Source organism: Plectrocnemia conspersa, unplaced genomic scaffold (genome assembly GCF_051122295.1).
Source record: "Plectrocnemia conspersa isolate PC_06_02 unplaced genomic scaffold, ASM5112229v1 ptg000001l, whole genome shotgun sequence".
In the NCBI taxonomy this organism is placed as follows: domain Eukaryota; kingdom Metazoa; phylum Arthropoda; class Insecta; order Trichoptera; family Polycentropodidae; genus Plectrocnemia; species Plectrocnemia conspersa.
This window is the reverse complement of record NW_028277165.1, coordinates 14820849-14846272: the sequence shown is the minus strand read 5'-3', so window position 1 is coordinate 14846272 and position 25424 is coordinate 14820849. Positions and strand designations below refer to the sequence as shown.

Here is a 25424-nt window from a genome sequence, read left to right as displayed (position 1 = left end):
AAAGTAACTATTACATATTTCTACCATCTGTATTATACCACATACATATCGCTGGTATAATTATGACAGAATACAGCGGGCTTCATAATTTTCTAATGGTCGCTCGAGAGTTCTTGACACCAGTTCTTCATAAACACAGCCCAAGATGGCAGAGTCTGAGTTTCTTGCCGCTCATATTATCTCGTTTTATTCAGCTCGCTTGCCGTTCTAGAGCAGTTCGCGTTTTTCATGTCCTTATCTAATATGCCGACGATGTGGCTGCACTGTAATGGCCACTTCAGGGGAAATGCTAAAGAAAAAACGCATTTATAGTTTGTACGTACAAACAATTAGCGCTGCGAGGAGAATCGTTTAAAGCGAAATGGTAATGAGGCCTTCGATCTCGAGGTTAGGATACATACGTCATGTGAAATATGACGACCTTGTAGAACACTAGTCGCATTGTTAAAAAAAGAAAATATGTTATACTACTGAAAATAACTGCTTAATTCGTAATATAAATTCATATTTAATAATTCCATAAATGGATAGAAACGTGAAATTTAATGAATGTACATTAATTTAATGTTAGTTATTAATATAAATGTTAAACAAATAAAACGGAGATTACTATATTAAACTAATATTAACTGGAACAAGGACATTAAATATATCTAAAAGTTGTAATGATAATTTATGATTTATGCGTTATATTTTATTATCATACTGTTTATCTCTCTATTTTCTTCTAGCTACTAAAATAATATTAATGATTTAAGAAATACGTGTATTGTGTACACAAGTTATAATAAATATTAATATATTTATGTTAAATGCGCATTAATAAATTAGTATTTTAATTTTAAATAATATTTATTTATGAATATATAACTTTAAAAAGCTGTAGAGCTAAGATTTTTTAATCGCAAGATCAAATCGCGTAATTACATTATGTATAGGTTTTTCTTGTGTATTAGATTTTGTGTTAAAATTTACATTTTCACGAAATCAAAGTCTGTAAATCAGTTACATATATATCATTTATTTGTTGTTTAAAAACCCTAGGATTAAGTGGTTAATCACTTGAAAGTGTTTTAAAAAATATAAGGATTTTCTAAAATTAAGAAAAATATAAAAATTGAATTTGGTATGGTAATTTCCCATTTACACATAAATTGTCTGTAAATTAAAAGGAATAAACATATACACTAGCATTGTTTATAAGTTGATCTCTGACCATTTGTCTAAATTAGCAATGCGCAAACGGTTTTGATTTCTGATCTTTGAAATTTTGTCAGGATCCATTGATAAACGTTTCTTTAATCGCCAACGTAGTTAAAGTTCAATTTGTGGGCACTTATGGTTTTGACTTGTTAGATATCTAAATAAACGACATTATTTTATGTACGTATGTACGTGTGTATAAATATTTATTTATTAATACTAATTCAATGTGAGGTATTCGTTTGCGAAACACTCATGACTTCATATTTAACCGTAAGTCAAGCTCTGGACACATCACACATCATCTTCATCACGTATTGATTGTCCGACATTCATTAAGGACTGAGAGAGTACGCATTCTGCGTCGCGTCGCTTGGCTTATTGGGGCTCTCTCCTATTCGCACCTAATACCATCACAGAAATTAATATACATTTTGATAGTATAATTCCATTTTACTAATAATTTTATTTTATTTTTTGACCCCCCTCTGGACTCTCCGAAAGAGTTGTGACGCTAGCGCACCATTGATCTAAATCATGAGATTGAATATGGAAAAAAATCGCTTTGTAAATATCTAATATCCATATTCTCCATTTTTAATATTATCAAAGGATGATCCAAATTTAGTTTCCAAAACTATACATTTTTTTATCAATCGTACATTTAATGTATTTCATTAATTATGAAAAATAATATCAAATTAATAGTTCAATTACCTTTTCGTACATTTCGGCGATATCTGGGCTATAAGCTAGCGGATGTTGGTTTTTAGGTGCTGTAACGTTACGGGTTTGTCGGCGTAGACATGACTTTTAGTGTAACACTACAAAAAAATCCAACAGCGTTGAATCGCTTGATCTTGGCCACCAGATGACATCATCAAAATGTGAAATAATGCTATCTGGGAACAGATATTAGGAAAATCTGTGATAGTCGATTGGAATTATTATTGTATACCCATCACTAATTCTCTCAAACATGACATACATTTAAAAATAAAGCATTAGGGTCCATATAAGATTGAAATTCAGACTTATAATATGTAAAATAAATGTTTGGGACTATTAAAATAAAATTGAAAAAATACTTAATTAAAAAAAATAAAAATAAACACACGTGTAATTATTAAATTTAACAACTTAACTTTATAATTTTAATAGGGACTTTATATATATTTTATATTTGGCTCTTCTCAATGTTTCTCCTCTTTAAAACCAATTATTGTAATGCTCGTTTATATATGTTTTGCCCTATCCCTATTTTTTTAGGGGATGACTCACGAGCATTTCAGTTTTATAAGGAATTGATTAGAAATTGGGGTGTACTAGTTTTTTTTTTAATTAAACTTTAATGTCATTACTTTGAACCCAATATCACACATACGCTAGTATGGATTATTAAATGGTAGTGACGATGTTTTGCGTAATTACGTCAACTGACTCAAATTTAATTTTCATTGTTATAAAAAATATGCTATATTTATCCTTATCAAAAAACATCTTAAATCATTGAATGTGTTTTTGTATAGTTAACATTTCCAGCCGCGCATGCGCACGCGCACTCAGAGGCTTCCGAATGAATGAATGTTGACACAGAGGAAGCGAGTTTTTTGACGCGGCCAAATGGCATGCAGGTGTAGTGAAGTGGCATTTCTAAACAACGGGCAGGTGTAACAAAGCAACGGCCGCCATTAGCGAGCCCACCAGACCAAGACCGTACTCCCTGGAGCGAGACTCTTCATTTACATCGCCTGACATCAGCGATGCGCGGTCACATTGTACGGTGGAAAAATATTTCATTCGTCGAAACGCGAAGGTCAGGTACGTGCTTCAGAAGCGTAATACCAGTCGGACAGATACCAAATATTTTTTTTTGATATTTGAAGAACAAAGCATAGGTTCAAGTGATGTAAAAAATCACGATGCACATTATGTACTTCACACATGAGCGGCACAGTGGCGGATGTGCACGTCGAGACGTGCATGCGATTCTTCCTCGAGACGGGTAATGTGTGGAATTTTCTTCAACGACTGGGAGGTCTACGTTGACCAAATGCTTATCAAAAAATTGTCTGGCTTAATACCAGTTGGATAAAAAATTGAAAAAATAGAGGATTGAATATGGTTTAGAAATAAACACATCGTCGGTTTGCTACAATAAATATTTACTAATAAAATTATTGCCCTTCTTATTCTCACAATGTAATAGGTTGTTACAAAGCTGATTTCTTAGTTAATCGAAAACTGAGTGTAATGGGAACAAGTAGTTCGAAGTAAATAACTGTCTTTTTTTAATTTATTTTTCGAGGGATGTTGGGTTAATTTTTTTATTTACAGATAGACTTGTTACTTTTTTGTGGTGTCCATTAAAGATCTACGTACATGTTTTAGTATGAGTTCAAATGTGACGCAGGCCAAGAGAAATTTTAATTTATTTTTTAGTGAGGGTACTATTAGTCAGATAACTGTTAGGCCGTAGTTCAAGAAATGTCTTACTAGTTGTTCAGTTAAAATGGGAGAAAAACTTTTAAATTTAATTCACAATCTACTGTGTGGACATCAGATATAGAGGTTTCTTCTGTAACTGTTTCACGACAACTGTGTGCCATAGAAAATGTGAAAAAATGGACAAATGGGTACCGCACGAACTGATCTTATGTTCTACATTAGTTTTCCTTTATATAAGAGAATCGTTGCTTGCCACTGGAAATGCATTCTCTACTATAGTAGAAACCGAGTTTGCACCTGAAAAAAATTGGGCGTTAGTAAACTAGTGTTCTAGAGGAATTATTCAAAAACTTTTTTCTTATTAAATACACTGCAGTTTAATGTATTTAATCACAAAAATTAAGCTTCTTATCTATTATTTATATATTATTTATTTAGGGTTAACCATGTACCCGTTACAGATGTTGGAACAACTACCTGAAAAAAATCCATACAAGAATGCAATGATAAAATAAAGAATGTTTCGCTCTATCCTTGTAAATAGTATTTAGTTAATTGTTCACTATTATAATTTATACAACACATTAAGGTGTGACTTCACAGTCAGTATACGATAATAGCGAAATGTTTTCTCCGAGCGGTAGTGGAGAAGCTGGCGCAGGGACGATGTTCATGGTAGATCCACAGAGGTCTTGTAGATCTTTACGTGGCAGCAACATACTGTCATGGGTGATCCTTCTCTGATACGAGCTCCCATGACAGTATGTTGTTGCCGGGCGGATGGGCGTCTGCTGGTCTCTCGAGTGTCTGTTGGAGTCTACGAGTGACTACTTGTGACTTATTCTTGGAGATAAGCCTTAAATACTAATGGCTGCAAATCTTGCTGACGAATCATGCAGCGATCGTCCAGCCAATAGACGTACTCGTTTCTTAAAACAACGAAATATTATGTTTCCCGTGTCCATTTCGCAACAAATAAATATACTTTCAATGGCGGAAAATATGTAAAAATTCTCCGTCAAAAAATTAATTCTAAAATCCATCGATAGATTAACAGGTTTTACGACGAATTTTAGTAATTTGATATTTTCGGGTAAAATTTGTTTGAAATTACTAAATATTTTTACGGTAATATATTTATAGAAGTATCTTTGAGTAAGTAATGAAATAAAATACTGTAAACTTTATGATTAAATCATTTAAAATGGCTTTAGAAAATTTAACATATATATTGGGCAGGACATAGATACCTTTGGACTGCAGTAATAATACTATTTTGAGCATGACATACATGTCTCTGGACTTCTAAAGGTTAAACAGGCATGACTATTATTGGAATATTTAAATTATGCTGATCATCGTGATTAGTGCTGATTAATGAGTTGTATTGATCGGTTTTTCTATTTCATTTCAATTACGATATTTTCAATATTTTGAAACCAGCAAATGGTAGAATGTTTGTTTTTAGATTATAGAACTACAAACTAATATTTTCTACTCAAAATTTCTTCATTTTTAAATTTTAGAAATCCTTCAAAAAGTACTGTTCCTAATGTGAGTAAATCTATCTAGTTTAGATGATTAAAAAGCGATTTTGGTTAAAATTTCAGAGAAATTGTTGTTTTAGCTTCAGTGATCGTTCATTCACATCATCGTATCACGGTCATGGTTTTTATATCAGTTCTTTGATAGCTTACACGCTTCGTAGTTAAACTAATTCATATTTTATGCAACACGAGTTTTATAATATTGTAAACTATCGAATACATATAATAAACATCTTAATTTATACATCCTAAAATACACTTAAGGATCGGTGCTCATATGCCACCAATTTTACACGTATAATTTTATATTCTATCACTATCATAATTATCATTTTAATTGTTATAGCTATTTTGTGGCAGAAATATGTTAATTGGCTACCGCGATGGCAATGGCAATAAATTAAATAATGCTAGTCGAACAGGACCAACTGAATAGCAGATTATACAGATTATCATCTGCAAATTGTACTATTTGGATGAGTGTGTTGGGAATTAATTATTTAGTCAATTAATTTACAAACGCCGTTTGGCGAATTTATAAGCAAAATTAATATTGTAATAAAAATATTTTCACGCGCGTAAATTAATATTTAATATGTTTATGCATAAGCAGCTGACGAAGATTGAATCGTTGATTATATTAGAAAATGTTGAACGTTGCAATGGAATGAACTCTGAAAGGATTTACGATCATAACTCACCCTTTTATGTGGTATTATTAATATTATAATAATTTCGCATTCAATATAAATATATAATAAATAATATGTTATCATTAATGATGGCGACATCAAGTTGTAAAGTTAAGACAGGTTACGATTCAAGTTCTTTGGTAGTAAATCAGCTTTTAGTCAAATTGCTTAATTCAATCAGTACACACGTACAAACTATACCAAATCATGAATGTATATTTTGTATTTTTAATATTACAATGATTCATAGTAAGCATAAAATGAACGAATCAGGATAAGAAGATTTATATTTAGTACCTTAAATTTTAAATATTTACTTCACGCTTACGTAGTAAAGCGTATAATTAAATTAATTGATCTTACTTGTTTTATCGCACCCGATTCGAGCCACGTATTTGAGTTCTCATATTCGCTTAAATATCCTTATCTAAACAATCATCTTGTCATACAGTCAATCGAATAGTTGCTGATTATCTACGGCAGTATTTTTTTCATTTATAGTTTAAATTTGCAATAAAAGAACAATTTTTGGATTATGTTAAAGCACTGATCATTTTCTTACCGAATAATGATTATAACTGATATTTTTTTACTAAAGTTGTAGCTGTTAATCAGTATATATTATTATTTTTATTTATTTATATTTTATAAAGGTCTCACCATTTTATAAAATAAGGTAAGTCGTCGTATGGATTGGTCGATTGGTGATTATCGAGTCTGATAAGATTTTTACTTAGCTCCTTATTTGTAGATAAATATAACAAATAATGCTACAAACTGTTCAAGATAAATATCAGTCAGTGACGTAGCTAGGATTTGTGCCACCTGGGGCGAACTTTAACTTTGCCATACCCACTGATATTACTATCTAATACAAAGCTTGACCTTCCTAAAAATTTGTAGCTCAATGCATGTCTACAATATACCTAAAATCCGGGTCAAGCTGTCCCCTTTGAGCCCCTTCTTCCCAGTTACGCTACATACCCTTCACATATTATATGCATGTAAAAAACATGTGCATAAATTTTCGAACAAACAATGGGAAACATCTGGTGTAATTTCGATTTTGAGAAACTGTCAAAATTTTGGAGTCGGCCAAAAATATTTTTTCCTGTAGGGGCAACATTTTATTGCATATTGTTTTCAAAAATTTATTCACAGTTTAAAAAGCACTTCCATCATATAAATGCCGCCCCCAAGCATGTGCCGCCCGGGGCGGTTCATGCGCAATGATATCAGTTTAAGCATTTTAATAAAAATCCCTTTAATAATAAACAGGATTTATAAATAGAAAATATAAAATTGGCATATTTTATCGAACGGCGCAAATTTTTGGATAATTTGCATCTTTTTTTATCAACTTTAATTATGTTTCTTTACCTTATAATATTTTCATATAAGATACACAATTTCAAAAAGTATATTCCAAATAATGCATAGTTTTGCTAAACTTATTTTAAAGTACTTTAAAACTAGTATAAAAACATAATCATGTATGAATATTTAGATAACTGCGCTTGAATAAGATGACAAAGTACTCATACAAAGTAAATATGCAAAATTTATTAAGAGTGTCACTCTTCTCATAAGTTAATTTTTATGTAAATCTGTATACATTCACAATTTAATTATTTCTTATGATAGATCAATAATAACTTTCACTACACTTTTCACTGATTTTTTTTGATGTCCAACTAAATAAATTGTAAATATTGTATTTTTTAATGAAAATATTAGTGCATCTCGCATTCAAACAATTAAAATTTGTTTTTTTGATGTTTTAGAAAGTTTATACTCTCATTTCCACTTTTGCAAAAAAATGTTTTTATTATATAGACATTTCTGTATTATTATATTTCCCCTGAATATTATGTTTATTATTACATTACTTGAACGGTTTTCTATTATATATTATCCAGCTTTAAATGGCCTAATATCGTTTAAGTTAAGTACATCCATTTAAACAGTAAATGCTGTAAAATTAACTTAGATCCCAAAATTGCCTCAGCGGATCAATTACGATGAAGCTTGGTTCAAAGTGACATGAGGAAACCTTTCAAGGGACTCAAAGTTCGGTAACAAAAATGGCTATCGTGAGCATTCAACGTATATTACATCCTCCCATTGTTTTGCGAAACTCGTTGTGAAAACGGTACGTTTTTGTGCAAAACTTTAGATCGGGCAGGCGGATAAAGTCCGCCGGGCCGCAGATAAATCATAGTTACGTCATGGCGAAACGACGCAGAGTGATGCATCAGGACAGTTTGGGCTGTTCTGGCCCGCAGACTTCACAAAACGATACAGTTGACCGGCCATGTGTGTCTGTGGTGAATTATTTTGTTGTTATGGATTTATGAACAATATGAAACGTAACGGTACTCCACGGTGGTTGAATGTGGTGTGTTTTATCATGATTCTTTTTGTATTATCGTGTTAACTTTGTACGATTTTGTAAAAATATATCCAGTTATATAATACTCATTCTAACGATGCATATCTTTACGATTGTTACGTATGAGCTTGAAAATAACTGTTTAAATTTATCATTACATATATTTATAGTCCAATACATACGTATTACGTAATCGATCATCTAAATCCTATAAAACATATTATTTGGTAATCCTAAAATTAATGTCGTTTTTTTCAATTTAAGTTTTAACTGTCGTTAACCGTTTTGGAAGGCTTGGAGGCAATGTGTATGGGTTCCACATAAATTGAGCGAAAAAAAGTCGGTGCTTTTGGATTTTAAAGCTGGTCTCTTTTTTTTGCTCAAAAATGTGTACATCAGTACAATAATCGTCGTAAAAGAGTGTTTTAAATCCATATGTTAAGTAGCAAAACCTACCTCGAATTCCAGGCTCACTGTAAAACTAGTTATTACATTTGTATGGTGGACAGAATCTATTCGAGATAACATCAATAAACTTATTTGAACGGTTTTATCTCATCCACCTCATTCTCCAGACCATGCTCCTTCTGACTGCCATTTATTTCGATCAATGCAAAATTCCCTAAACCGAAAAAAATAAAATGCAGATGATCTTAAATTCCCTAAACCGAAAAAAAAATAAAATGCAGATGATTTAATGGAATATTTTGCAGTAAAGCCTAATTTGTGCTAATGAAATAAAAACTATGACCGAGATGCTTAAAAATATTTAGAAGGAGATTATATTTAAAATCATTAAAATTAAAATAATTTTTTGTTTTATTAAAAAAAAATGACATTGATTTTGGCATTACCTATTTTATTTGAAATCAGTTATAAAGACATGACAAATTAAAGTAAATTTGTTCTTAAATTTTAAAAACTGATTTACTAGTTTTAAAATTAGTCATTTAATTAAAATATACAAAAAAATATTCCTAATTATATCATTTTATAGTAGACATTTTACAGTTATTTATAATAATAGAATATCGGATATTTTCTGTCTTTCTCTTGGGCTTTTTTTATAATTTTTTTTTTTTTTGAAATACTGTATGTACTAAAAAAATCGCTGTATTTAATTACTTTTTTTACTGCTGTTTAATATTTTGTAAGGTTTCTTTTATTACGATATTAAATCTTGTATTGGCAAGGTGTATTTACGATATAAAAATGCGGACCATATTTATAACGTACTTAATATGTCAGCATAAAATACTATATAAATAAAGGTAAATTTAATAGATATCTTACATCGGTAATTAACTTTAATAATACATTAAAATTTAAAGTGGTAACAAGTAAAATATTAAAAGTTTACAAATATGTATTTAATAGTTTTTTTATTCATGGTAGTTTTAAAAGTTTTTAATGTATATGATTGAGTATTATATGAAAAAAATATAACTGAGTATATGTTGCATTATATGTTAAAGGAAAGTAGCATTATATTTGTGTTTTTAAAACATATTTTTTTTATTATTCTTAAATTTTGATATACCGTCTTTTTCCGAAAATAAGACACTGTCTTACTTTCTTTTTTGGTCCAAAATACGCCCTAGGGCTTATTTTCGGGGGAGGGCAAAAATAAAAGTATATTTATATATTTTTATTTAATATTTATTTATTTTACACAGAATACAGAAATTTAAATTTATTTAATTACAGTCATGTCATCTTCTTCTGGAACATCGTCATAAATGATCAAATTCTGAAGTCTGTTCTGATTTTCTTCCAAATTCATTTCCTGTTGAATCATTGGTCCGAATCTCTCATGTCTTGCAATATAGCTATCGTTAAATGAATACTTTTTGTCTAAGTAGCCTGTTCGTAGTGCATTGGAAACACAAACAATTTTGTCCCATGAATTTTTTACCCAATTCACAACTTCTTGTAAGCCTGGTTTTACAAAATTACCTCGATGATTTCTCACCATTCTGTTTTCAATATATTCATTGATTTCCATCCGCAAATGATCCTTGAATGGCTTGTTTATTGCAATGTCAAGTGTCTGGAGGTAAGCAGTCATTCCTGCCGGAATCATTATTTGATCGATCTTCCTCTCAGCAAGAAAGTTTTTCATGTCTTTAGCACGGTGTGTACTGGCTGAATCCCAAACTAGTAAACCTCTATTTTGACCCCTCAACAGTGGTGGCAGCATAAAATCAACCCACTTTCTTATAACTGCTTGGGTGCACCATGCTTTTTCACTTTCAATGACATAAATTCCTGAAATGCGTTTAATCTGGTCTTTTTTACCTTTAGTGATTAAAAATGGCGATACTTTCTTGCCATCTAGACGAATCGCCAAAATACAGGTAACACGTGCACTATCGTAACCGGTAGAAGGAACGTAAATTGACGAGGAAGCCTTGTGGTGAACCGTCGTTTGAACTCCTTGGCCTAGGAATACCGCGGTCTCATCCATAGCAAGCATGTTGGAGAGTTGGTATTTCGAAAAATCGATGCCATCAACAAAAAGCTTAAACGCAAGTGCACGTTTAACAACTTCATTGTCTTTCAGCTTAAACATTGTTGTTGATCTCCTTAGAGACAGTTCATGTCGTTGAAGGAAGTTGTCCATCCAGTGTGACGATGCTTTAAATTCTTCTGTGGATATATTAAATTCAATTGCTGTTTCAAGAGCAAACTTTTGAATATCAGCCCTGCGCACAACCAAAGCCATTGCTCTCCTGTCGGCAATCCATTCCCAGATGCATTCTTCCAACTCAGAAAATAACGGCTGCCGACCTGATCCAACTCTGCGTTTTTTCTCATTTCCTTGGCCCACCAGTTGACACAGGTTATTGTAGTCTGCACGCCATTTGCGAACCATACGGAGATCCAGCATCTTCTCTTTACAGAAGGTTACAAGATTTACACCCCTGGAGTCTTCCACGATTCCCTTTTTGTACTCGACGGAATAGCTCTTTCGTTTTGTACTCATTTTAAGTGAGGATAAAAATTATTCACTTTATAAAAAATAAAATTACGTATGAGGGAATAATCAGACTTACAAGACTGAAATGAACAAGTGTTATACCTGCACTGTCGCACAATGCATACTGCTGCCTTAGTTGTATTTTTAAGATAAATTCATAGAATTAATTTTGACACGTGCTGGTGCATTGCTTGAAATGAACTGTAGAGGTAAACAATGAATTTCTCGGAATATTTTGTTTCAAACATTTCTCTGAAATACGAGTAGGTATAAGGGCAGCTAAACATACTTAATACATCAACAGCATTTTTTAACGAATTTTTTTTCACATTATTTTAACTAGGGCTTATTTTCGGGGGAGGGCTTATATTCCAAAAACTCCTGAAAATCACGCTAGGGCTTATTTTCGGAGGATGTCTTATTTTCGGAAAAAGACGGTATATAGGAAATTATTTATGAGCTGAAGTAGCTCAATAATGATTTTTTAATACCTAGCTTAGGTTATTTAGTAAACAAAGAATCAAAAAGGTAGTCTTTTATTTTTCTATTTTTTATCAAATAAACTAATATTTATGTTCTTAAGTGCGGAAAGTCTTAGGACAAGTCTTTAAAGTAGTTTCTTAGCACATATTTCTGATTGTCTTAAAAAATCATTAAAATTTAGCAATAACTAAAATATGAACAAAATCATTTGGAAATATTTGGCCCTCATATACATATAAAAATATTCGTTTTATTGAAATAAAACTTAAATATTCAATGCCTAGCTGGTTGTTGAAATTTATGTTGTAGTATTATACACCGTTTAAAAGTTAATCATACACAAACTATAAAAAATACGTTTTAATAATTATTTTCACTAGATCTCTATCGTCTTAACATTTAATAAAACATATGCGCAAAACTTATAGTTATTTATTAATACGCCTCAGGCGTTATCGTTATATATTTTTATGTAATAAAATTAATTCTAAATATATTTTATACTGAAAATATTAATTCCAAATAATTTATATCTTGAATTGTAAATGCATTATTGCGTGCTGCTTTTCCAGCTGTTCAGACTTCTAATGAGGTAAACTTTGAATAAATTTCAAATAGTATTCGTGTTACAAAAATCATAGTTCTTTTTATTAAACTAATTATATTTTCACACTTTATATATACAACGAGCATTTTCTATTGTAATTTAATACTAAAAGATTTAAGTGTATAATAAATTTCATAGAAAGATGTTTCAAAAGCAACTCTAATACAACGTATCCTTTTAATAGTTAGGTCATAGGTCCAATGACCAAAGAGACTCTTAGCAGCACATCTCTTGACAGTTAGGCACATTGTTTGTTGTCATAACATAACATCATACGTGTTGACTGAGGCGAAAACCAGTTTTGCTGAACGCACCCAGTACACGCGCGCAATTGTTATTTATGTTATAAATGTGAAAGTGCACCATTGTCGTAATCGAGAGACGTGCCAATTTATGGAATTTTATTTTGGCAATAATTACATTCCTTGCGAGCGCGGCTATAAAGGTATTTTATGGTTATAACGGATTTTTTAGTGAATTATATGATATGGTATTAAAAACACTATATAGATAGTAGTATTAATAATGCGTTTTACTGGGTCGTTATAAGAGATAAAGGTTTGAAAGATTTTTAAGGGCATTTTCCTCTTTGAGGCAGAAGAGAACCCCTGTCAAACGGCGGCGATATATCAGAACCGTGTCAGAGTGTTTTTTTTTTGTTGTAAATTTGCCCTCTGGATAGAAAGAAAGAGGTTGTTGGCTGGTTTGAAACCTAAATTCTCATTCAGAGTATGCATACGAGTGTTTTAACCCTTTGGTACATCAATACGTTGACCATTAATTATTTTGATTGATGTGTTACTAAATATTATTCAATATATAATATACACTTTTTTTTAAATATTGATATTATTTTTATATTACATTAATATATTAATATACAATTAAATAATGAAAAGTAAAGATCTAATATAAATAGACCAGAACAAATATTTTTATTAAAGTAGTATTATTAGTTTAAGTTGTTATATATTTTGCTCATCTCACAAATTAATATTGAGGTGAGTTTATAAATATACTTAGTAGCTGTTGATTATGTTTACTCCATTGTAACGAATTGGGTTAAGAGTTACAATTGATAAGTAAATAATGACGCATATACAATATTAGTAATACAAACGTAGCATTTAAAGTACAATATTTCCATTTTTTCATTCCCATGAAGTTTTTTTGTAATGGTTACCATTATTATTTATATAACTAGTATTTTGTACTATAAATTTTAATAACAAAAAAATCACGCATACTAGAAGCAATTCTAAAGAGCCATTTAAAATTTATAATCATAATAATAAATCATGGTATTTATTTTGTTGCAAAAAAAACGCGCTAAATTTATCGTTTAAAATAATAAAATGATACTATAACAAAAAATACATATTTACATTTAGGATTAAAGAACAAATGAAAAATAATAACGTCATAATAGTTCACTAAAGATGATTTTTAAATTGTATATTTTTTTATAAATATGTATTAAAAATATTACATAAATGTTTTCAATAATAAGTTTTAACCCAGAACTGCTAATACGTATAACATTCAATCAAATATACAAATAATTCTATTATATTTATAAATTTGTACATAATTGAAATAAAAAGCTGTAAAAATGAAATAATCTGATATTATAACATAGGTAACTAAACAATACTCCAAGAAAAAATTCGTAAATTTATAAATAAATTGTCACTTAAAAATGTACTTTTAAGTGACAATTAAAATGGCTATTTTTTTAATTACATTATTAAAAATAACACAGTCAACTAAATAAATACTATTTTAATAAATTATCACTCACAAATTTTAAGTTCAAATTCCACAGTATTACTATCTTTTTATAGTTTTTTTTTACCTAATAGTTAATAAACTAAAATACTAAATCAAGCAATATAAAATAAAATTATTTTATTATTTTTTTATATAGTATATATTTAACAAAAAAAGGATCATTGAATGATTTATTTAATTTACAGAAAAAACAATTTGCCACAATATTTTTATTCCATAGTTATTTTAACTTATCAAGCATTAAATTAATTTAATGCATATGTTATATTATTAACTATAGCATAGCGAACAATTTAAATCTAATAGAAAACTATTAGTTATTTGCTTTAAGGACTAGATAACATAATTACATATGATAGGAAAAACTGAAATAATAATAAATAGAAAGTAATATTATGCATAAAAAAATTCTAAAAAAAATACTTTAATATAACTTGAAAATCATGGTAATGACTAAGTCCAGAAATGTATGATATAATATATTATTATAAAACCAATTAAATAATTACTTCAAATTATTGTTTATTACTTAATCAAAACAAGGGTAGAAAAACGAATTAAAAAAATACTTATAATAAATAGTCAGTGTATAATTTAAGTTATAAATCAGATTATTTTTCTTTGCAGCAAAAACAAAACTTGAAATATGGTACAATTATAAAAAAATAGTGAAAAGGTATTATAAACATGTCAGTATATATTTCTCTGTTATGTTGATGATTATAGGCGTTTGCGTTCTAAGCTAAAAATCTTTGAATGATCTTATAGTCCTTGACGAAATATCATACTGGCATTTGTCCTTATTGTTGCACAATAATCGCTAATCATTATCCCACCATTCAAATTCGTAAAATAATAATTCAACTGAAACATTATTAGTCGTATAAATGTATTCATAAAACAATTATTAATTCATACATGTCACACTAATTCATATTAATTACAGTACTTAATTCTAAATCAATGCGTTGTTAAGCTTTATTCGAATCGATTAACCGAAAAATAAATTAAACTCTTAACGACCCGACCTCAAAAGCGAATTTCTAACGTCAAGAAAAATTAAAAAACTTTTCCACGAAACGTGTATTTAGTGAAAAAAATACGTATTTTAAAATTTCAGTCCGATTGTAGATAATAATTCAAATCGCTGAACCACCACATACTTATATCGAAGCAATCACGTAACTATGACTCGCTCTGACTGTTAACTTTGTTGGGCCAATATAATGCGATGTACAGGCTGTTCCTAATTGTTAGTTAAGGAATAAATATATACAATACTATATTTATTTTTATTTTAACGATAAAACGATGTTTTTGTTTAGTGACGAGATGTCAAAAATTTATGCAATGTCCGAAGCACAATGCCACCGGATGGAGACTACTTTTTTTGGTGTTTGAAATTTTCCGCTTCGCATTTGTGTTACCTTTGTAGATCAAAATTGTCGCATTGTCTTTTAATTGCTTAATGGCGGTGTAGTTTTGCCTGAATTTTAACTAGTATGCTATTTTAACTGCACGCGATTGACGCAAACGTTGGGAAATACCGTGGAAAGTTTTTAGTTTTTTCAATATTATTGTTCTAATAATATTATGCTTTAATCTAGTTTTTAAAGTAAAGCATATAATATTTGTAATTTTCGCTTTTATTGAAATCTGGTAGATGTAAATTATGCATGTTGTATAAAAATGGCATTTGAGAGTAAATTGTTCAGCTCCACTTTTAGGTGAAAACGAGTTAATAATGCCACTTTGTTTTCATTATAGTAATATATAAAATCACATTTTAGTTAATAAAAATAATTTACACAGTTTTGTGTTTTTTTGTATAGTTAATCAATTTATACAATTTTATTTACAATATATGTATATTTTATTTGATAATATTATCTATAATATAAAAATATTTTTAATACCATACACAGGTTATTTACTTGCGAAGAGCATTTTATAATTATAATTATAAATAAAATAAAAGTATTTTTATCAAATAGCAAATTATGAGAAGCATTCGTTTCTCAAGACAATTCATGTCAATTTAAGTAACTTTTTGGTGATTAATGTATTGCTATTGCATAAGCAATATAAATTGCGATATAAAACCGTTAGAGTAAATGACAAATAGCTAGGAATCTACGTAGTTCAGGAAATATTCATTTTGCATGGTTTTTGTTGATAAAATTCTTCAACAGCTAACATTGATAATTAGTTTAAGCTATGATCCACTTAGATTCAGAGACAGGAAATTAGTAGAAAGTGAGGATGTTGATAGCATTAAGCTTAAATTGCATTAAACATTTTTTTTAGTTAAAAATACTTTATAAAATGACATGTTGTTTGTACGCTACAATAACATGTCATCACTACTCCTTTGTCATTAAAAGCAATGAAAAATGTTTAAGAATAACTTCACGAATTTGTTATTGGACTGTCATAAAATAAAGTGTTTATAAATAAACTGTTCAGTTTTTTACCTTTATTATAATTGCGATTTATTCACAGTTATATCGTGCCTATAAACGAATTATTTTATTCTAGCTGCATATATTCGGATTTCTTAAGACAATTCCTATTACATTTAGGGACTCTCGTTGTGACCCATATGTTACTTGAAGCAAAATTTCATATCGCTAGGAATTAATGAATTAGAAAATAGACACATTTTTGTTTTTAAATGTGCCTTGTGATTATTTATTCAATACCTTTACAATCAACAACGTTTTATTGCATCAAATTTCTCAGAAGCATAATACAGCTATCTGCATTGTGGGTTAGTTAAAACTTGTAATAATCGACTTTGATTCAGAGAATTTTAGAATTCAACTGGATAACTGGTAGCTTTATCTTCTTTCAGTATTATGTCAGTTGAGTTAAATAAACGTGCTGTCAGTAATTATTTTAATCTACTTTTACGTTGATTGGGGCAAGTATTGCTTGTGTATGAAGGTAATTGTTTTGAGTGCTTAGATAATTATTCTAATTACGTTCCAAAAAAGTATCGAATAAATGGTGTGCTATAAATGTTGATAATATTCTCTATGGTTAACTTAATTTTGTAAAAAGTATAAGTATTTGCATTTAAAAAAAATAAATAATAGTAAAATATATAATATTATGTATAGTTGCAAATTCAATATACAGTTTTTCTTTGCAGACATTTTTAAAAAATATAAAAGTCTGTTATCAAATCAGGTAAAAGTTGTATATGATTAGTTATTAACAACGCAATGTTTGAAAAGAAAGCATTTTATTATCAATACAGCACTAATAATCCCTTTTAAAATTATAGTAATTGTTACTTTATTACTATTTAACTCGAATACTATTGTATAGTCATTCAGCGATATTTAATCGAAATTTCATGAACTTTTACGACTGAATTTGCATTAAAATTTATCGCTTACACTTTTTTTTTTGCAAATGGTTTTGAATTGTACAATATTAGTATTTATATAAGTGGCACTAAAATTTCTATCAATTGCTTAAAAAAGTACTTTCACTGGTATACACATCGATGCAACTTTAGAGATTCGTAGCACAGTAAAATTACAGAACTTTTGTTCAGAAATTTAAATAAATTAGTTAAAAATCTCCTATTTATTTCATCAAGTCATTTGCATTTCCAGACAGAAAATAAATTTTATAATATGACGCGATTTTAAATTGTAAAAAAACATGATAATAAATCATACTTTATTATTATTATTAGCATGATATTGAACATACAAATGGACCCAGTAATATCTACAGTGAAGCTCGTATATATTCATTCGTATTTATTTATTTATTACTTTGAATCTTCTATCCAATCCCATATGAACTCTAGTGTTTCGATTTTTTTATACTGTCTGTCTGGTAGATCGGAATTAGTAATTATTATATACATATAATTTCTATCAGTCATAGACTTTATAATAGTGTCTTACTACTTAGTTAGTGGTTGTTGATTGTGTTTACCCAGTTACAATAAAAAAAAAAATTTGCGTCTCTAAGAAAAAATGCATGTTTGAATATATTATAATTTACCATTTAATTAGTAAGAGTTAGTAATTATTAGTAATCTAGAAAACTGGTAACTTATGTTATGTTCATTATCTAATCGATTATATAAAATAAACGTGATACAACTGACATTGTACGTTGGATCGAGATATTTTTTTGGACTTTTATATTTATTGATACATTGTTAATTTGTTTTAGGTAATTTATGTACAAAATAAATAGTATTACGTAATTTTACGTAAAGTATCATAAAATTAAATAGTTCAATAAAACAAATGCACGATCACCCTGTAGATAGGCACTTCCGTGTTACCCACCTTTACCTGGTATTTTGAATCGGTGGTCGGCACGAAAAACCCGCGAAAAAATCAATAATCGCCATTGAGGAGGGGCGCATGCGCTAAGGGGCGACTCGGGGGCACCATAGGGGCCGGGGCACAGCGCTAGGGGCCAGTCCCGTCGCGGGCTCCGCCGGTGGCGCACCCCTGCAGCGTGAGTACAGCTCCTATCAACACCTTCGGCACCACCAATCGCTTAACACGTTAATCACCAAGTATAAAAATAATAGGCACACCTGGTACCGTGTGGACCGGCTCAATAAAATAAAAAAATTTAATATACGATTCGATTCTAATCAGTAGAATTAAACTTTAGCATAAAATAACAAACTTTTTTTGAGAATTAAAGTCATTTTAAAAATCTGATTTTCAGATCTATTTATTATGGCAATTGATACTTAGTCATTTTTTAAGTGCGAGAGATGATTTATGAATACACTATTCAATTGAATTAAAAAATATATCAAGAGAAGCGGCGCTTCTAACGCTTCTATAGTTGCACGGCTACTGATTTACACGGTATAGATAATCTTCGATTAAAACGCATTATTTATGCTTTTAATTCGCAATTTACAATAAAAAATCATTTAAAATGATATTGTAAATTATTAAAATCTTTCATGCTTGATGGCCGTTAATCGATTCTAAAAAGCATTGCTTCAATGATTGAATAATAATATTAAAATATTGTATAGGGTAAATTTTGGTAGTAACATAACGTGTGGTGCTTTGCAGATGTGTTTGTGGTGCACCTTAAATTATATTATATACTAAAATATAAAACACTGCTTTTAAAACCCATTGTAAATATTTGTACAAAAATGCTTTTTTGTTTGACTTTTTAGTTTTGATTTTATATGTAATTATGAAATAAAAAAAAACATACAAAATAAATGAATATTACAACGCTCATAATTGTGTGTTATTTGTAGTTAGATTTACTTTTTTTCCGTTTTCACGCACTAACATATTTATTTATAACCCGTTTTCTTTCACCGAAGAACCACGTCGTATTTCTTAATGTTTATTTAAATTTTAATTTAATTCGCGGTTTAAACTGCTTTAACAAATTCGGATTCTTCACGTCGCGTTGCGATTATAAAAATTAATTTTAATGCCTTTTGCCTAACGGAAAATCGAGTCTTTATTTATTTTAATCGTCAAACTTCAAACAATAATCACTCGTTCAACGATTTTATGCCATTCGAAAACAAATATTAAAAAAATCAGGGCAAATATTAGCATTTCACCATATCAGTCCATATGTTATTTATCGACTGATAATGGAATATAATATATTCGAATATGATTTATTAACGCGCACGTGATCAAAGATAAGGCGTTCGTCTAAAATGCTAATGCTCAAAATAGATTTTTGAAGATACTATTTAATGTGGGTGTGATATTTGAAAATCGCTGGTCTCTTACAGTATTTAATGCTTTACCACACCCAGAGGGGATACGCGCATATATTTCATTGCAAGCGCTTTTAATGTATGCAGTAAAGTTTCTAATAAATCGATCGATATATCAGTCTGCAACGAATATTCATAAATATGCATACAAAGATTATACAGAGTCGTTTACTTATATGGTGGACAAAAAGCAATGAATTCAGATTTCAAAATCATATCACCGTTAAAAAATCAATGTGAAATAGCCGATATAAAAAAAAGGCAAAAGTCCCTTCACGTCATTAAAAATACCTTCCTACATGAATGCCTTAAATCCATTACTAATTGGTCCGAGTTAAGCACTTTACTGTATATTTTCAAGAAAAAGGGCTTAAAACGAGTTCATAGTTATACTTATTACTAAGACTTTTTATTATAAATTTTTATTGGTATACGATTTTATAAAATAAATAAAAATAAGTTTAGTTTTTTAGTGTCAATGTTTTAATAATGATCTCACGAATTTGCTTTATTTATTACAATATTGCAAAAAAATATATTCCTTAAACCACTAATAACCAAAATAATAATTTAGTTGTAAAAATACTGACAATATTATTTCATATTTTTTACTGATAATTTATTTTTTTACCTTAATTTAGAGCGCAAAATTGATCTTTAAATAACTTTAAAATATAAAACATATCGTATTATATCAGAATTGATAATAATAATACATTAAATAAATAATTATTAATATGATATTTAGTCAGAGAATTTTTTTTCATTAAAAACTTTCGTATGAGCAAAATATATCATTATAATTTAAAGCCACAGATTCTGATTTAAAAAACTCTATATGTACGAGGTTTTAATCTATTTCTTAGAAACAATTTATAAAAATGATTTTCAATTATAAATAAAATTTCAATAGTGAGAGTAAAACTATAAATTTAACATTTTTTTGAAAAAAATCGGTAGAATTTATTGTTTTTATCAAGCTTTAACATTGACAAAATAAATATATAAAAAGCATTTTTATCTATATTTTAGGAACCAGCAAGCTTTATGTTATTTTTTTATATTAAGATCAAATAGCATAGTCAAATGTAATATAAATAACCGTGGGTTCGAACCAATGCAGCGTATAAAAATTCGGTATTAATAAAAATCTCCAAATATTGATTATAAATTTTAATACATGTAATAATTTATAACTAATTATATAGATATCACTGATTTCAAGACTAAAAAGTCTAGTAGTTAATACTTATTTGTAAGTATTCATTATATCTGATTGACTTAGTAGGTACACATTTACCCCGTTGTAACGCATCGGGCTCATGCCTGTCACGTTTCAACAATAAAAATAATTTTCAAATATTTTTCTAAGGCATAACATTAAAAAAATAAAACTTACAACTACAATCTAAAGACCCAAACTCTGCTTCAAATAAATAAAGTATATGTATAATATATGTATAAAATGAAACAGTTTGAAGATTTTTTAGTTTTTATTTAAAGCCATATATTGACTAAATATGATTATTGAATTAAAGTTCAAAACTAAATCTCAAAAAGTATGTTATAAATATAAAAAATGTTTGTTTTGCATAATTAATATTGCGACAAAAACAATAGACTAAAAATGAGAAAAACGATTATTGTGGATTTTTACAGATTTTTATTTAATCAAATATTTAATTAAACTAATCCTTTTAATCAAACTATTTTTATGGCAAAAAAAGCATTTTTACTAATCGTTTTTATAAAATTATTGTTATGGCTAAAAAATATCTGAAATTTAAAAAAGATTTTTGTTCGAATTCAAAACTTAGATTTAATAATATAATATAATAACATTTTGATTGTTTTCTTAAAGGAATATTGTAACCAAAACAATAAAATTTATCAAATATTTAAAAAAAAAATTTATTATAATTATAGATTTTTAAAATATATTTATATAATATATTTTTTAAATATATTTATATATTATAATTTTAAAATATTTTATATAACATATTTATAAAATATATTTATATAATATATTTTTTAAATATATTTGTATACAATATTTTTTAAATATACTTATATTTTTTATCAAAATATTGCTTTGAAAAATAATTTAAAAAGTTTCTATATCGTTAAAACTTTTTGTTAAACATTTTTTTTATTATTCTATCAAAATTAATAATATGAATAAATTTTTATTGTTTGGCCAAAGTAATACTGTAAAAACATTAATATTACCGACAATTTCCAGAAAAAAAATGTATACCTAATTATACTTATGGATTTTATTTTTAAAAGCCCAAAAGTCCATAACGATTTAAGTAGTTAAATGCATAATATGTATACTTCTATTATGATACTAATAAAAAGTAATAAAATATTTTTTAATTATTGTATCTAAGCAAAACGATATTTTATTAAAAAATTAAAAAATATATAATTTTAATTAAGACGTAAACTCATCTTTAAATTAATTAAATATACTATATATCGTAACATATTAGTACCATGAATTATATTATAATTATTAATAATACTAATGCTATTAAAATACTGTAATGAATATTTTATAGAGCCTAATATTTTAGTAAAAATGTATTAATTAAATATAATGCATCACATTTAATCAGAATTAATAATAAAAATGCAATAAAATTACTTGAAATAAATTATTTTGTAAGAATAAATTAATCTTGAGCTTAAAAATACAATTATTTATAAAAAAAATACAGATCAATAATTTTATATGTAAATCAAACTTGTTTATTTGTGTTTTAAGCATTTTATTATAGTGTAACTATCTAATCTTTTATTCAAACATAAAATTTACACCTTATGCCATAAATGCCCTTTACATTTAACACGTACGAACTCGAGGTCAGAGATCAGTGTGTCACACTGTAAGAGGTCAAATTGCATAGCACTTTTTCCACTAATGTCCTTGATAATATCACTTAAAAAATATTAATTATTGTTCCAATGTGAAAAAATGTAAAATAATAACACGTTTCTTAATCGCGTGATACGTGATATAGCGCGTCGATTAAGATAATAACCATGAAAATGCCTATTAATTAGGTATATGCCTACTTCTTCGAAATTATTCTTCTTTATTAAAAATTAATCTTCAGAAGCAATCACGATAAGGCGCTGTTCTACCGTAAATAATACGTTGCCTTTTTAACATAATAGTTGCTTATCCGCTTCTTGTGTGCTTTTTAACGATTTTCAAACGTTCTCATCAAAATGTAAATATTAAATTATATGAAATATTTTTTCCTCATACTTTAAAACACAATAATAAATTATTGCACATATGTATATACATCGTTATTATCAGTAGCTATTATTAGAAATGTTTGAGAACCACTGACATACCTGATGATCCTTTCTGTTATAGGAAGAACAGGTAGATGCTGGGTTCGTCGGGAGATTAAGCGACTCTAATCAAAGTCGGCAATAGGAACTCTGGCGCGTCGGCAAGCGCCGGTCGTTCGCTTTGCAAACCGGTGCAAACTTTATTTATCTTAAAAAGCTACAATGTATGTATAATGATCGATAATAATAATAATAAAAAATATCTATAAAACATATTAATAAAATATTTTAATATGATTAATAGCAATTAAAAAAACTTTTAAGCTTTGACGCCCAAAAAGTTTTGATTCTAATTTATTTATTTAATTTTTTTATATCACAAATCACCCGTATTCTTGTTAAGCTAGAGTTTATAAAAACCTAGACATTTTAAATATATACCCTGGACTTTTTTGATATGGTTAAAAGCTTAGAATTTGTAATTATTTCGAAATGCGAGAAAATTAGACGCTTCTTAATAACAAAAAAAATGCTTTCGAAAAACATTTGCAAGTAGAACGTTTGTAGCGGTGTTTACTATGACCGAATTCATATAATTCGTTCGTTGAAAAAAACAAAATCCTTTACTAACGTTTAACGCTTATCTCAAAAACAAGTGTGCGTTGAAATTTTTTTTAAAAATAACGGGACACTCATCAAAAATAATTCTTATTTAAGTTTAAATAAAATTTACCGCATCACATTACTTTATGAACATACAAGAATTTTCTTTGAAAAATTAATTTAGTAACATTCAATTAAAACATATTTAATTTTACTAAAAAAAATTTTCGTCTACGTTGCATTTTTTTTAATGTAGCAACATTGAGGATATAAAATACAAATAATATAAAAAACTGGATGATTTTTAACCAAAAGAGGGGTTGTAATTTTATATATAAATTTACAAACCAGCAAGCTTTGTTCCAACCTGGAAAAAGCTAAAAAAAAGTATGTAAAATAATAAATGAAGTATTTTCCTTTTGACAAATCCCTGCATATTTTATAAAATTCTAAAATTTTAACGATTAATAATTATTACCGGTAATTATTGAATAATTCAAATAATTAATAATAATCAATATTTATTATTTTATTTATTATTATTTTACAGACAATTAAATAATATTTTGCATTAACTGGCTAAATAAATTAATATCGGCTAAAACCAAGAAAAATAATTCAAATTTTATTTGTTTATCTATTTTTTAGTTAATATTTATTTTAATTGTTGAAAATTACGAATAATTAAGAACGAAATTCATAACTGCTTTAACAACGTAATAGGGCCCATTTATTCTATTCAATGAACTCAAGAATCCAACTGCAGTAACTCATTCGATTAAATGAATCACATTCTTGGCATAGTGTCTACTTAAGGAAACACTAAGGGATGGAGTCGACAATCCATCAATGATCAGCGATTTTTAGCTGTCAGCTTTAAATCGCCGTAGAGAGTCGCGATCGCGTCCCTGATTATTGATAGAGTAAGGATCTTTTCGGTGTTAAAGTATGTGAGATGTTGTTTATCTATTTAAGGTGTGCATCATATTTTTTTTATATTAAATGGTATAGTGAACATTTCGTGTGAATCTTTGATAAAATGCCTGTATATATATATTAGCGTATCTTTGAGTTAAGTATGTGTATCGATGTAAACTGAGCTATGATGATGCATTGGAAAAACCTGTTAATTCATTATGATCATAATTAAAAAATAATAAAAAAAATACATTGATTTTATGTATTTTTACATTAACTATCACTTTTAAACGTCCATCGTTGTAGATTTCTTAATATTATGACCTAAAAATTTCAATATTGTGATTCCAAATATTCTATAAAATTAAAAGTAACGCAAGAATTGTATGTAGTATCGATTTAACCACGATTTTTTTTATATTTACTAACGAATTAACACTTGCTACTATTTGAAACAAGTTACTGATATTAAGCAACATTGTCCTGTGCAACATTATAATTATTATTTAAAAATGATAATAATATAGATAGACTAATATTATCCCTAAATCAACTTGGCAGAAACTAATTAGTTAGAAATTACCGTATCTAAAAAAATCATGCGTTGAATGTTGAGTTCGCCCTTATTATTCTTAAACTTTTGTTTTATTTTTGATCCGACATTGTGCATTCGCAAAAAATATTAAAAAAAAC

General features: G+C 28.1%; 1 protein-coding gene across 2 annotated transcripts in view; it reads left to right on the top strand.

The window, feature by feature from the left end:
- The window catches only part of LOC148238952 (uncharacterized), a 79784-nt gene that overhangs the window by 4150 nt on the left and 50210 nt on the right, over positions 1–25424 (top strand). Inside the window, exon 1 of one of the 2 annotated variants that reach the window (XM_088182159.1) lies at positions 18609–18637. The exons of the other annotated variant lie outside the window; for it this stretch is intronic. The gene's annotated coding sequence lies outside the window, so the exon portion shown is untranslated. Of the gene's footprint in view, positions 1–18608; positions 18638–25424 lie in introns of those variants that run through there. 2 annotated transcript variants of the gene reach the window in all.